The sequence below is a fragment of the Quercus lobata genome, chromosome 8 (genome assembly GCF_001633185.2).
Source record: "Quercus lobata isolate SW786 chromosome 8, ValleyOak3.0 Primary Assembly, whole genome shotgun sequence".
Lineage (NCBI taxonomy): Eukaryota > Viridiplantae > Streptophyta > Magnoliopsida > Fagales > Fagaceae > Quercus > Quercus lobata.
Genome location: NC_044911.1, coordinates 28,040,847 through 28,053,187, shown reverse-complemented (window position 1 = coordinate 28,053,187; position 12,341 = coordinate 28,040,847).

The following is a 12,341-nucleotide window of genomic DNA, read 5'->3' as shown; positions in this document are numbered from 1 at the left end:
CTTCGATGGCTAAGCCACCAGTTTTGGTGATTTGCTTGAAACATTTTACTTGTCATACCAAACACTTAAAAATATTTTATTTCAAAACAAATAGAGCATAAGGTAGCAAAATTAAGTTTTTGTGTGTTAAAATAGCACTTGGATAGCACATCCATTGCTAGTGCTCTAATTGTTTAGTACTATTGGGTGTTTCTTTAGTTTGGAAGACTGGAAAGTATGAGGCATATGTTTTTTGTATCTAAGCACAACCATAGTCTTCATCTTATAACAATTGCTTACATGATGCAACAAGATGCTGCCACCTCATCAACGTAGGATTTAGGTCATTTTGTCAAACAGATCTAATTAAATTTAATTTCTCAATCTTGTAGCTAGGAAATTTAGATGATTCAGATTCTAATATAATGAGGTGGCAACATCTTGTCGCATCATGAATGTAGTTATTGAAAGATGAAGAATATGGTACCAAAAAAAAAAAGAAAAACAAACAAACAAACAAACTCATACATCTCATGCTTTTCAGTCTCTCGAACTAATGAAAAAACCCAACCTTACGGAACAATTAGTCCTTGTTTTTAGTCAAGTATGACTGGTTAAATGATCTCATTTATCTACTTTTAGAGCAACATCTTTAGAACACAAAAATCTTTTCAATATCATTTTCCATCCATTTTACTTTTATTTAAGTAATGCTTTTTAAACACTTTACCCATCCATTTCCATATTTTTCCCAATACTTCCAAGCTGCCTTTAACGTTTCAAACTCCATACCAACCTTTGGGATCCAATCAACCATGGCCTAATTGTTTTGACAAAAATTGTTCATCATCTTGTAAGGGGAGAAAAAGCAAAGCAAAGAAAAAAAAATCAACAAGCTAAAACACGAATATTGCAACAAAAAATTAAAATAAAATAAAAAGTCATGACCTTGATGTATGCCATACATTACTTCAAAAAAGTAAGTCATCCATAAACTTGGATTAAAAAATTTTAGCAGGTAATAGAGAAATTATATGAAATGAACAGATGAAATAATTAGCAGTATGAGATATATAAAAAAAGATTTACCCTTTGTGTGACTGTGTACATTTATTTTTAGGACTTTTCTTAATTGCATATAATTTGAAAGTTGAATGCATGATCAGATTTACTGCTTTACTTCTTCATGTTACTACATAAGATTCGCTTGCATATTATTTTATTTGTATCATTTTCAAAAGTTTTTTAATTGATTATCATTGTATCCTATCAATCAGCAACACTATTATGTGGGAAAAAATTGGCCTTTGCCTTTTTAAAAAAAAACAATTCAGCATTTTGCCCCCTTTCCCAAACTAATTAGGGAAATGCCCATTTTTTGAAACGAGTTTTAAGGAGCCTATAGTGACGTTTTAATAAGCCTATAGTGGGGTTTTGTAACTCGAGCTCTATGAACTCAGTTATAAGCAAAAAAAAAGGAAAAACTTGCATTGAACTCAAGTTCTTGAAGATCGAATTACAAAACACCACTATAGACTCCTTAAAACGCTACTATAGGCCTTCAGGAATTTTTTTTTTTTTTAAAAAAAACTCGATTTTGAGAAAGTTGAGTTTCAAAAGAGAGGCATTTTCCTAATTAGTTTGGAAAATGGGGCAAAATGCTGAATTGGTTTTTTTAAAAAGGGCAAAGGACAATTTTGTCCCTATTATACTCACATAACTATTCTTATCCATAATGCAAAGGTGAAAGTAAAGCAATTAGCTACATTTGTAATCCATTAATGAAGGATATACTCGGAATATACACTCTTTGTAGTGATGCAAAATTGGTTTGTTTTGTTAGTTGTTCTTTTGTTTGTGTCAAAAGGGATGCAAATTTCACTAGCCAAGTTTGTTGTCCATTAAAAATTTCCCTTTTGTTGTAATAATTCTTCTCTTCTTCTTCTGTCATAGAGACTTGGTTGAGAAATGTTGTTGTTTCTTTAGTGTAATGAAATATTTTCATTTTAAAAAAGAATACCAAGAATTGGATCTTGAAGATTTTATCTTTAATTCTTGGGCTGCATGGAACTCAAACTAATTCAATGGACTTGGACCACAGAAGCTATGGAATCATAGGCTCTTTTGTGAGCTGGATATTCCTTCCCAGTCATCAACGAACCCAAAATAATAATAATTACATTATAAAGCCTTATAATTTAGACTTTAGAGAGTATTTTAAACTAAACCTTATAATTTCATAAGTAACAAAACTGAACTCTATAATTCATAAGTTAAATTATAAAAAAAATTTAATTCATTAAAATTCAAATCTTTTCTTCTATCTTCCATCACTAATCGGGGGTTGTTTAACCATTCAGAGTTTTGAATTGAAACAAATGCAAAAAGTCATGATTTAATTTGTAACTTAGAAAATTATACAATTTAATTTAAAATCACTCCTGAACTATCAAGTCAAGTGTAACTTATAAAACTATATATAGGGTTTAATACGAAATCTCCATAAAAGGATTTAAATTGTAATTTCCTAAAAAGATGCGAATAAAAATTTAGAGTCTACCAACAAGATCAAAGACAAAGAATGTTCATAGTCTTTAGGTTAGTTGACTCTCCGATCCCAAACTGGGGTCTTGTACAAGAGAACTCAATCCTCTACTCTCAGTCTTATCTAGCAAAAGACAGACAATTAATGTTCATAGCATGCACAAGAGATGCCTATAATCTTGTGATTCAATGTGTGTAAAATCATACAATTTAAGGCCTAATATATAGAATAATCTCTCTATCTCTGAATGTCTCTATTGCATTACATTATTGAATAGAAATTGTTCAAGACCAGACTAAGGGTTGTTGCATTTAGTTATGTCTTTTTAAACTCTATACCCATTGTTTTGTCTACCAACCAATCCATAAACCTAAGTTACCTTCCCTTTTGGATCTATACGCATAAATCAATTGCTATTTCCGTGGCTTTTCTAAGTATTTACCTTGCTTCATGATACCGTCCCATATTTCAGTAGTAGTAAATTGACAATAAACAACAGGTAATGCTTAGTAAATGGCTTATATTTTCACTTACTTTCCTGTTTGGAAGTTTAGAGAGGGAGGGGAGTAGAGGGGAGTAGAAGGGAGGAGAGTAGTGGGGAGGAGAGTAAAGGGGAATGATTCCCCTCCATCTTGTTTGGATGTTTTTAAAATTAGTAAGGGGAAAGGGAGTAATTAGCCCTTCCCCTTGTTTGGATGTTTTAAAAAATAGAAAAGAAAGGAGAGGAAATGATTAAAATAGACAGATTTACCCCTATTTGAAAATGAACTTGTAACATTAGTTTATGATTAATTTATTAGTTTTGTAAAGTTTTGAACTTGATTATCATTTGTCCAAATCTTAAAATATGTTAGTGATTTTTTTTTTTTGAGAAAAATAAATAAATAAAAAATGTTTAAAAAAAAAAAACAATTTATACACCTAAAAACTAAAAAAAAAAAGAGTCAGAATCAGTCAACATTGAACTGTTATCTGAATATTTGAAAACAAAGCGTTCATATTAGTTTTAATAAAATACTAAACATCGCCAAATTTAGTAGGTTTTTTAAAACTCTAACCAAAATCCAAATTCCCATTTTTTTTCCACATTTTCTGAGCAACCAAACACAGGCACAAGTAGAGGAAAAAAAAAAATTTCACAGAAACACAAACCAAACCCCCCAAAACACACACAACCAAAAAAAGAAAAAAAGAAAAAAAAAAAAAAAGCGAAATCTTGGAGAATGAAGAGCAAGCAAAGCAAGATCCTTGTCGTCGTCGGGATAGTTCACCGGAATCAGAGGGGAGTCGCCGTCGTGCTTCATCGGCAACTGGACCGGCGGGTCAACGACCGTGGTTTAGGTCGGCGATGAACTCGATCGCGGCGGCGTGAGATTTGTACTTGACTTCGACGGCGAGTGGTGAAAGCCGGCAGTGAAGTCATCACCATGAACGGTAACCTGTTGCAGCTGCGAAGGTTGATCGGAGCCTCCTCCAGCTCTCGCTGAAGTCGATGCCGACGACGACGACGACGACGCCGACGACGACGACGACGACGCCGACGACGACGACGACGACGCCATGTTATCCGGCCAAATCCAACCTGAATCTCAAAATCCAAACACCTTTTACACAAAGCTCAAATCTAAAATGGTGAAGCTTAAACAAAAACAGTGTGAAGAGAAATTGCTTCATTAACCTTAAATTTTCTAGGGAAACAAACAAATTCGTTTTGTAATTTTGTTAATATATCAAGGGCAAATTAGGTAATTTATATTTTTAATAATTTATGTGATCTACTCTCCCTCCAAATCTCTCCAATTTGAGGGAACTAAAAATGAGGGGTTGGAGGTAGTTGAAATCCCTCCAAACCCCTCCAAATCCCTCCCCCTCCTTCCTTAAAAAACTCCCAAACAAGGTAATTAAACTACTCTCCTTCACTCTACTCTACTCCCCCTTTATTTTTTAACATCCAAACAGGCCATAAAACCAATTTTTATTTCTTCGAATAAGGAAGGTCAAACTGCAATTAAAATAATAATAATAATAATAATAATCTTACAAATGATAGTATTTGGATTTGGCATCAACATCTTTACCATAAGATCAATATACTAATGATTTTTTTTTTTTTTTTAATGGTGTAGATGAGATTTGATCCTAAATCTTTTATTTAACAATAAAAAAACTTTACCAACTAAACTAATTAAAACCACAAACAAACTAAAATGTTGGTTCCTAAATTACGTGTTAGTTTAATTATGTATAGGTCAGTGGTACCCTTCACATAATCTGTATAATTTTGACCACTAACTTTTATGGCAAGTGGGTATAAAAGTAACAATGACCATCTTAAAAATCGCAAAAAACTCAATGTAATAGATAGTTTAAGGACAAAACTTTGATAATTAATTTAAGAGTTAATTGCAGAAATTCACCATATATTATGGGAGTACCCCAAATCATATATAAAAGATTGTAATTACCATCCCCCCCCTCCCCCCAAAAAAAAGGGTAATAAAATTGCAAATTAGACTCCATCAATCAGAATCTATCATTCATCTATTGTTGTTTTTAAAAGTTAGTTTAGTTTAGCTTTTTTAAAAAAAATAACTTTTTGTTATTGTTACTCACTTTTTTTTTTTTTTTGAACTTTATTGTTACTCACTTGATGCAATGCAAAAAGTAGAAAAATCATGTTATAGGATCCAAAAGACATCATTTGTAAATTTTATCCTACATATTAAAATACGTTTTGAAATAGGAAACGTGAATTTTTGCCCAAAACATGTTAACCACACGGGCACTAAGTGTTCAACCAGTTAAATGACAAAATTGACCTCAACAGTTAAATATACTAAAATACCATCCACTCAAATTGAAAACCAGTGCATAAACGAAATTCCTAAGCCTCAAACCAACGGAGAAAATGGGCAAATGTCCCTTTCAAAAAAAAAAAATTCAGCATTTTGCCTCATTTTCCAAACTAATTAGAAAAATGTCTTCATTTTGAAACTTGATTTTCTCAAAATTGAGTTATAAAAAAAAAAAAAAAAAAATTTGGAACCCTATTGTGGCGTTTTAAGGAACTTATAGTGACATTTTAATGACTTATAGTGGCATTTTGTAACTCGACCTCCATGAAGTCGAGTTATATGCAATTTTTTTCTTTTTTTTTACCTATAACTCGAGTTCAAGGAGCTTGAGTTACAAAACGCCACTATAGGTCCTTAAAATGTCACTATAGGGCTTAAATTGATTTTGAGAAAATCGAATTTCAAAAGAGGGGTATTTTCCTAATTAGTTTAGGAAATGGTGCAAAATGCTGAATTGTTTTTTTAAAAAGGGCAAAGGCCAATTTTTTCCTCAAACCAACCAATCCACACTCACAGGCAAGCTTCTCACAACATTAGAAGCAAACATAGATCCAACCGTAGTTAAGAGATTTTGCTTTAGAAAGAAAAGATAGCAAAAGTTGTGATATTCTCTTGTGAGCAAGTAGAGGTAGATGATAAACCGTGTAGAGACTGTAATTGGTGAAGTCGAATGTGGCAAATAGAACGACCATCTTCTTTCTTTTATTCCTATTAAAAAAAAAAAAATCTTTCTTTTATGAGGGGTATCGAAACCCTTTCTTCCCAATTGTAACTCTATAAGCACAAAACCATCAAATACGAATCCCACAATATTTTCATTTTAAATCTTTAATCTTGAAAATTAAAACAATCATAAAATTATTTATTTCACCCATCCGGCCCCTAAGCTACAAAAAGGTATTTCACGAGACATCTATCTCTCATGATGAGAATGAGATGATTTCGTAATATAAATAAATTTTCCTAATCTCTATGACCACTATTCAACAATCAAAAACACAACTTATCACAAAAAAAAAAAATAAATAAATAAATAAAAAACACAATACTATGTGGGGGAAATTTCGATAACGGAATGAAAACAATTCTGTGAGTAAGATTTTAAAAAGAAAATAAATTTGGATGTGGACAGTTTATTTTATTTTATTTTATTTTTTTATACAAGATAGAAATTCTATTTTATCTTAATCTAAATGTAAATGTGTATAAAGCTCCATTCTAGAAAGTTGAACCTCGGCCCTTACCCCCTACACCTTACAAGCACTTATACTTGTGGAGTGATCATCGCACTAAGAGTGTGTGGCAGTGATGTGGACAATTTAGTATACTTAACTATGGGAGGGTCGGTTGGTTCCAAAAAAAGAAAAAAAAAACAAACAACTATGGGAAGGTAGTTATGTCAATTAATTGTCCGAGAGTCATCTAGCATTCAGATGGACAGTGGGTTGCAATATGAATATAATTATGGTAGTGATGGTTAAGTTTTCACAATTTGTGGTATAAAGTTCAAATACTTCCTAATTTGTAATAAATTTATACAATTAATTAAACTAGATTAGAATAAAGGGGTTGTGGTACCCAAATCCAGAGATGGGGAATTTGGGCTCCCAATTTATTTATTGGTGGGTTTCCTTGCACTCCTACTAAGTATTTGCTTTAAACGCTGCCTTGACAGCCCAACCCTTTAACATTTTTCCACACGAGCCTAGTCCTTACCCTTCCTTGATTCCTCCTCTCTCCCTCTTTCTCTCTTGTTATCTCACACCCCTCTGTGTTTGCCTTTCTACTCTTCCTCCCTTCCTTTTAATAGTCTCCCCTTAGTGGGGACCCAAATGATTACTTCTCCATCTTTACCCATGTGGCCCCTACTTCTACCCAGAATCCCTCATAAATTAGTCCATTATGAAGATTCTCTTGAAACTTGCAACAGATGCCAAATAGCATTTAGAAGCGAATTTGCCCAAGACACTAACAGCGTTTGAAGACCGATCCCATATTTGACTATTGATTCTTCGATCATCCCCAGCTATTTGTTGACATCGGGCCAACCTCGGTCCAATAAGAACAAGCTACCCCCGAGTACTAATCCTATGTCTGTATATTATGGATACTAGGCTGAGCCTATCCGGGGAGTGGGCCAATATTGGTCACCAACCCTATGTCCCTACAGGGGTAATTACAATAAATCCACATGTGGTTTGGTCCAAATTTATATTGCCTACCTGCGGTTTAAAAAATGTCACTTTATCCACCTAAGATTTTCTTCATTTGTCTCTTGTAAACTACCTTTGTTAAAAATGAGGGTGAATATGTATTTTTGTTCCCCTTTTATGTCTCTCTCCTCCTAAAACAAAAATAACCTAAAATAAGAGAGAAAACATGATCAAAATGTGAGGGTTTTGTAAAAAATATTTGGAAACCATGTTCAAACTCCTAGGAACAATTAATGCAACAAAATCAAACAAAAACCCCACAAGTCTTATTACTTACCAACGGGATTTGATCTTGTTTTATACCTATAAAAAAAATTCAGATATCAAAGCCAAACCAAAAAGCCACAACCAATCCAAGCACTGTCGATGCCTTGTGGCGGTTTGACCACCTATCGTGGCGACGCTTGCATGCTTAAACATACAAGCTCGGAGCTCAGGTGCTATGAAGAAGGGTATACCTCTAGTGTGTAACTGGAAAAGGAGTCAATTTTAATGGAGTTACCAAAGGTAAGTGAAGTTGCCACCAATCATTAGGTTTTTTTCTAAGGTGTGATTGGTCACCTAACTCTATTTGATTTTATTACCGATCCTAGGCTAAGAAAAAGGTCATTTTTCCTAATCTGACACGGACGGGTAAAAAATCTTGATTCTTGAGCTCGGAAGTCTGGTTACATGTGGGGAAGGTATTAGGCACCCCACAATGTCTATCCAAGGACAATCCTTTGTTTTGGTAAAATCTTAATTTAAGGATATTGGCAATTAAAAACAAGCTCTTGGCATTAGCTATCGGGGCTTTAAATGAATTAGGTTTTGAGGTTTGGTTTTGGAAAGGGTGTGGCCTTGATCGATGCTTCCCTAGTGTGTTCGGAATCATTGTCGAATTTCCATAGCCAAAATTCGGCAGCAATTCACCTTATTTTGTGGTGGAAATCTAGCAGAACTTCACCTCAAGTGCGTCAAAGCATGCAAAATGCTATTCTTAACAAGCTTTCGCTATAAGAATACGGCAATGAAGGTGCCCCATTTTCAGGGCAAAAATCCGGCAGAGTTTTGCGTTTGATGCGCTATGGTGCATCGGTAAGGTTTCACGTCTGTGTATACGATGCGTACCAACATGCTCGTGATAGGATGAGCCAAAGCCCCTCAAAACATCAAGCATATTGATGCGTGTTGCATACATGGGGAAACCAATGTCACTTATGACATGGATTGAGACAATCACACTGTGATGGTTATGCATATAATATAGCACAAATATGCACCTACAATAATTACCTTGGGCACATACCCACTCTACAAGGTCAAGAGTATTCATGACTACAGGGGGTTGCTCACATAGCCATGAAAGTCCATCATACAAAGTGCATAACCACCCATATACATGCATATATGTATATGTATATATATATATATATATATATATACATACATCATGCACAATGCTATCACACAAAGCGGAAAAGTAAAGCAAACATTGCCAATATTCCAAGGTTATGGCCCAAAAAGGTACAGGAAATGTAAATCAGACATTGCCATATCCAAGAAACATGGCCCAAGAAAAGTGTAGGAAAGATAAAGGGTACATGGAGAGAAAGCCCTAATACAAGATTCTAGGGAAAAACGATAGAAGAGAGGGAGAGAGAAAACCAATCGAGGAGGCTAGGCCTCCTAAAGTACTGAACATTGCCATTTTTGGGCTTGCGTCTTCTTGCTTGCATCCTTACCCTTGTTGCTCATGCCAAAGAAGTTATGCCCTTGCTCCAAGCACGTACATGCAACAAACAAAGAGAGTAGCCAGTAGACAAGTAAAGGGGATAACAATGAGGTAAAGAGAGCATGCAAAGAGACACACTAGCAAAGAAAGCCAAACGGGGGCAAACAAATATGTTAAGCACACGAAGGGGCAAACAAGCATGTTATCAAACAAAATGGGTATCCTAGGAGGACAAATGTAGGTTTGGATCAAGTATCCATAGTTCCATGAGATTGGAGTATGGACGACACATGTGCCATCAAACAAAATTCCTATAAAGGACTCGGGATCTCGTGTATCAAAGACAGGTGTGAACGCACACGAGATAGTAGGAATTAGGTGTGATGACATAAGCAAGCAAGGACTCATGCATGAACATATAGGCAAGTGTGCAAAAATGCAAAGAAGCAAGGAAAGCCAAATGGGTGGCACAAAGCAAGCAAGGCAGGCATAACATCATTGCACAGAGCAAAGAAAGGTGTGTATCAAGCACACCAATATCATGAAGATTTGTCTCATAAGCGGTTACATCCAAACATGCCACAAGAGGGACATATGCAACCATACTAGCAAGTGGCCCCAAAGATCATAAAGCATAAGCCTACGGAAGGCACAAAGCTTGGCAAGAACCTAGATCTAGGCAAGCATATATGGATATAAAGTACAGAAGCAAACAAGCACATACATGCATAAAGGAAATGATCCAAACCCTTTGATAAAGGCCTAGGTGTATGGATGTAGGCCTAGACCACAAGATCTAGATCTAAACCCTACCTAAAGGGCTAGCCCTGAAAGGATTCGATAAAAATTGGAAATACCAAGGCCCTCCTCCAATAGAGTGACCTTATGCATCCTTTTAATTATCTATTCTCATGTTCAATATAGGTGTCTCATGTTGATTGATTGAGATGTTGCATCCACAAGGTAACCCAAAGTAGGTTTATTGCACTCTTCAACTCCTTGGAGCGAGTTCTTGAATGACCTACTCATGGCTCTTGTATTAAAAAATGGTTCCACAAGTTTCTGTCATGACCTAAACTGAGGTGAATTTCTGGATGACCCATCGGTCATGTAAAGGCGACCTTATGTGAGATTTGCATAGGAATTCATGGCGCTCTTACGACTATCGGCTTTATCCCTTTTTACACAAGAGAAGAATCGAGAAAAATTTTGCCTTAGTATGGCATTTTTCCAGTTTTTCAACTGTCTAAACTACCTCTTGAAGATTCCTAGCCAAGATTAACCATGACTGTTGGGTTTTTTTGAGTGTAGCACTGGAAATAAATTTCCTTTAAAGAAAATCTTGATCCCCAAAAAAGTCTTTAGATTGGGCCGAGCTTCAACATCCTCCCTTTTCTCAAGGTTTTCTTGAAAGTTTCATGCAACTGGTTGACAACATCAACTAGATCTTGGGAGTGAAATCGAGGTCCCTTAAGAAGTGCTATAAGCAAAGAATTGCTAAATATAAGCTTAGTCTTGGGAGCCCACCATCAGGTCTTAATTGCCACACTTGGAAGTAATGTCAGGGAAGTTCCACATTTTTTCTCGAAACAGTACTGAAAAGGAAATCCCTTTGAGACGAATAACCCAGATCTTTTCCTAAAATCATTTCTCTTCAACTTGTGATTAATAAGATTTGACAAAGGTCTCCTCACAAGGCATAGGAACCAAAAAACTACCCTAGTAAAGGGGCGTGCTAGACCCGACTCATCTATCTTCCACCACTTTAGGTTCAATGTGACCTCTTGGCTGAGACTTTGTAAGTTTCGGTGTGCATGCCCAAAGGGCTAATTCCGAAAGTCCTTTCTTTAATGTTGAGAATAGTTGAATACAGACTAGACATGAAATCATCTTGACAAGTGGTGAGAGGGTTGGGCACCCTTAGGAGTTTATGCCATTGATAGCCATTTCAAAAGAAATAACTCCAAAGACTTTGCTAACATCAATCTTAATGGTATGGATCAATTGGCTTGGATTGCGAAAGACAAAGCAAGGGTCTTCTTGGTAGCACTAGCCATATCAGTTTGTCATTGAAGTGTAACACAGAGGAGAGCATCTCTAGAAGCTTTTTATTCTTCAAATCATCTTTGGTTCATTCCCCTAGGGTTATGAGATTGGCAAAAACCATGGGCTTGGGCCCCAAAAATCTTCTCTTGGACTGGTGCCTTAGACATGTCTAGGAATGACTTGGTCATCTTAACTTCAAATTCTAGAGAATACACTTGAGTGGCCCTTTCTCTTTTCATTTCTGAGTACTTTTATAGGAAGTTTCACCATCATCTTCTTCCATTTTCTATCAACTGGAATGTCAAGGAGCTACCACAATGTTGAGACAATGATGGTACGGGCATTCAATAGCAATTCATGCTTATTCCTTTCTAGTTTCAAATGCCATGTGGTAGCGGGTTTGACCAAATCGTCTTGAAGAGCCCATACATGAACCGAGACCTCGGTTTGCAACTAGACGACGGAAACCGGTTCCCATTTTGCAATCCCCCCAAAGAATGTTGGATTTCAACTAAAATGGTCCATTACTTTTTTTCAGCATTTGGCTCACTCTTCATTCTTGCCACATATCCTTTTGTACAAGCCTGGAGATGCAAGGATCTTAAACTTCCCACATGTTACCTCACACCTCGAGAAAGAATGGGATAGTAAGGAGTCGGGATTACAATTGAGATATTTCCATGGTGAAAAAAAAAAAAAAAAACAAAAGAACATGTTAGTTTTATGTCCAAATGCTTTAAGCATGCCCCTATTTCATTTTGCAATTAAAGGGGAGAAGTTCCTTGATTTGAACTTCTTGTCATTGAATGAGTTTCTAAAGTGACACAAATCTTAACATAACCTTTTTGTGGCAAGCAACTGAACATTTGCATAGGTTTTGAAAAATCTTGGTTAGAACCCATTTTTCACAATGAAAATTTTAAGGTACAACACCTTGTCCTTTTTAGGAAAAAATTTGGCACAAATTGTATAGCAAAGGTTTTTACAAT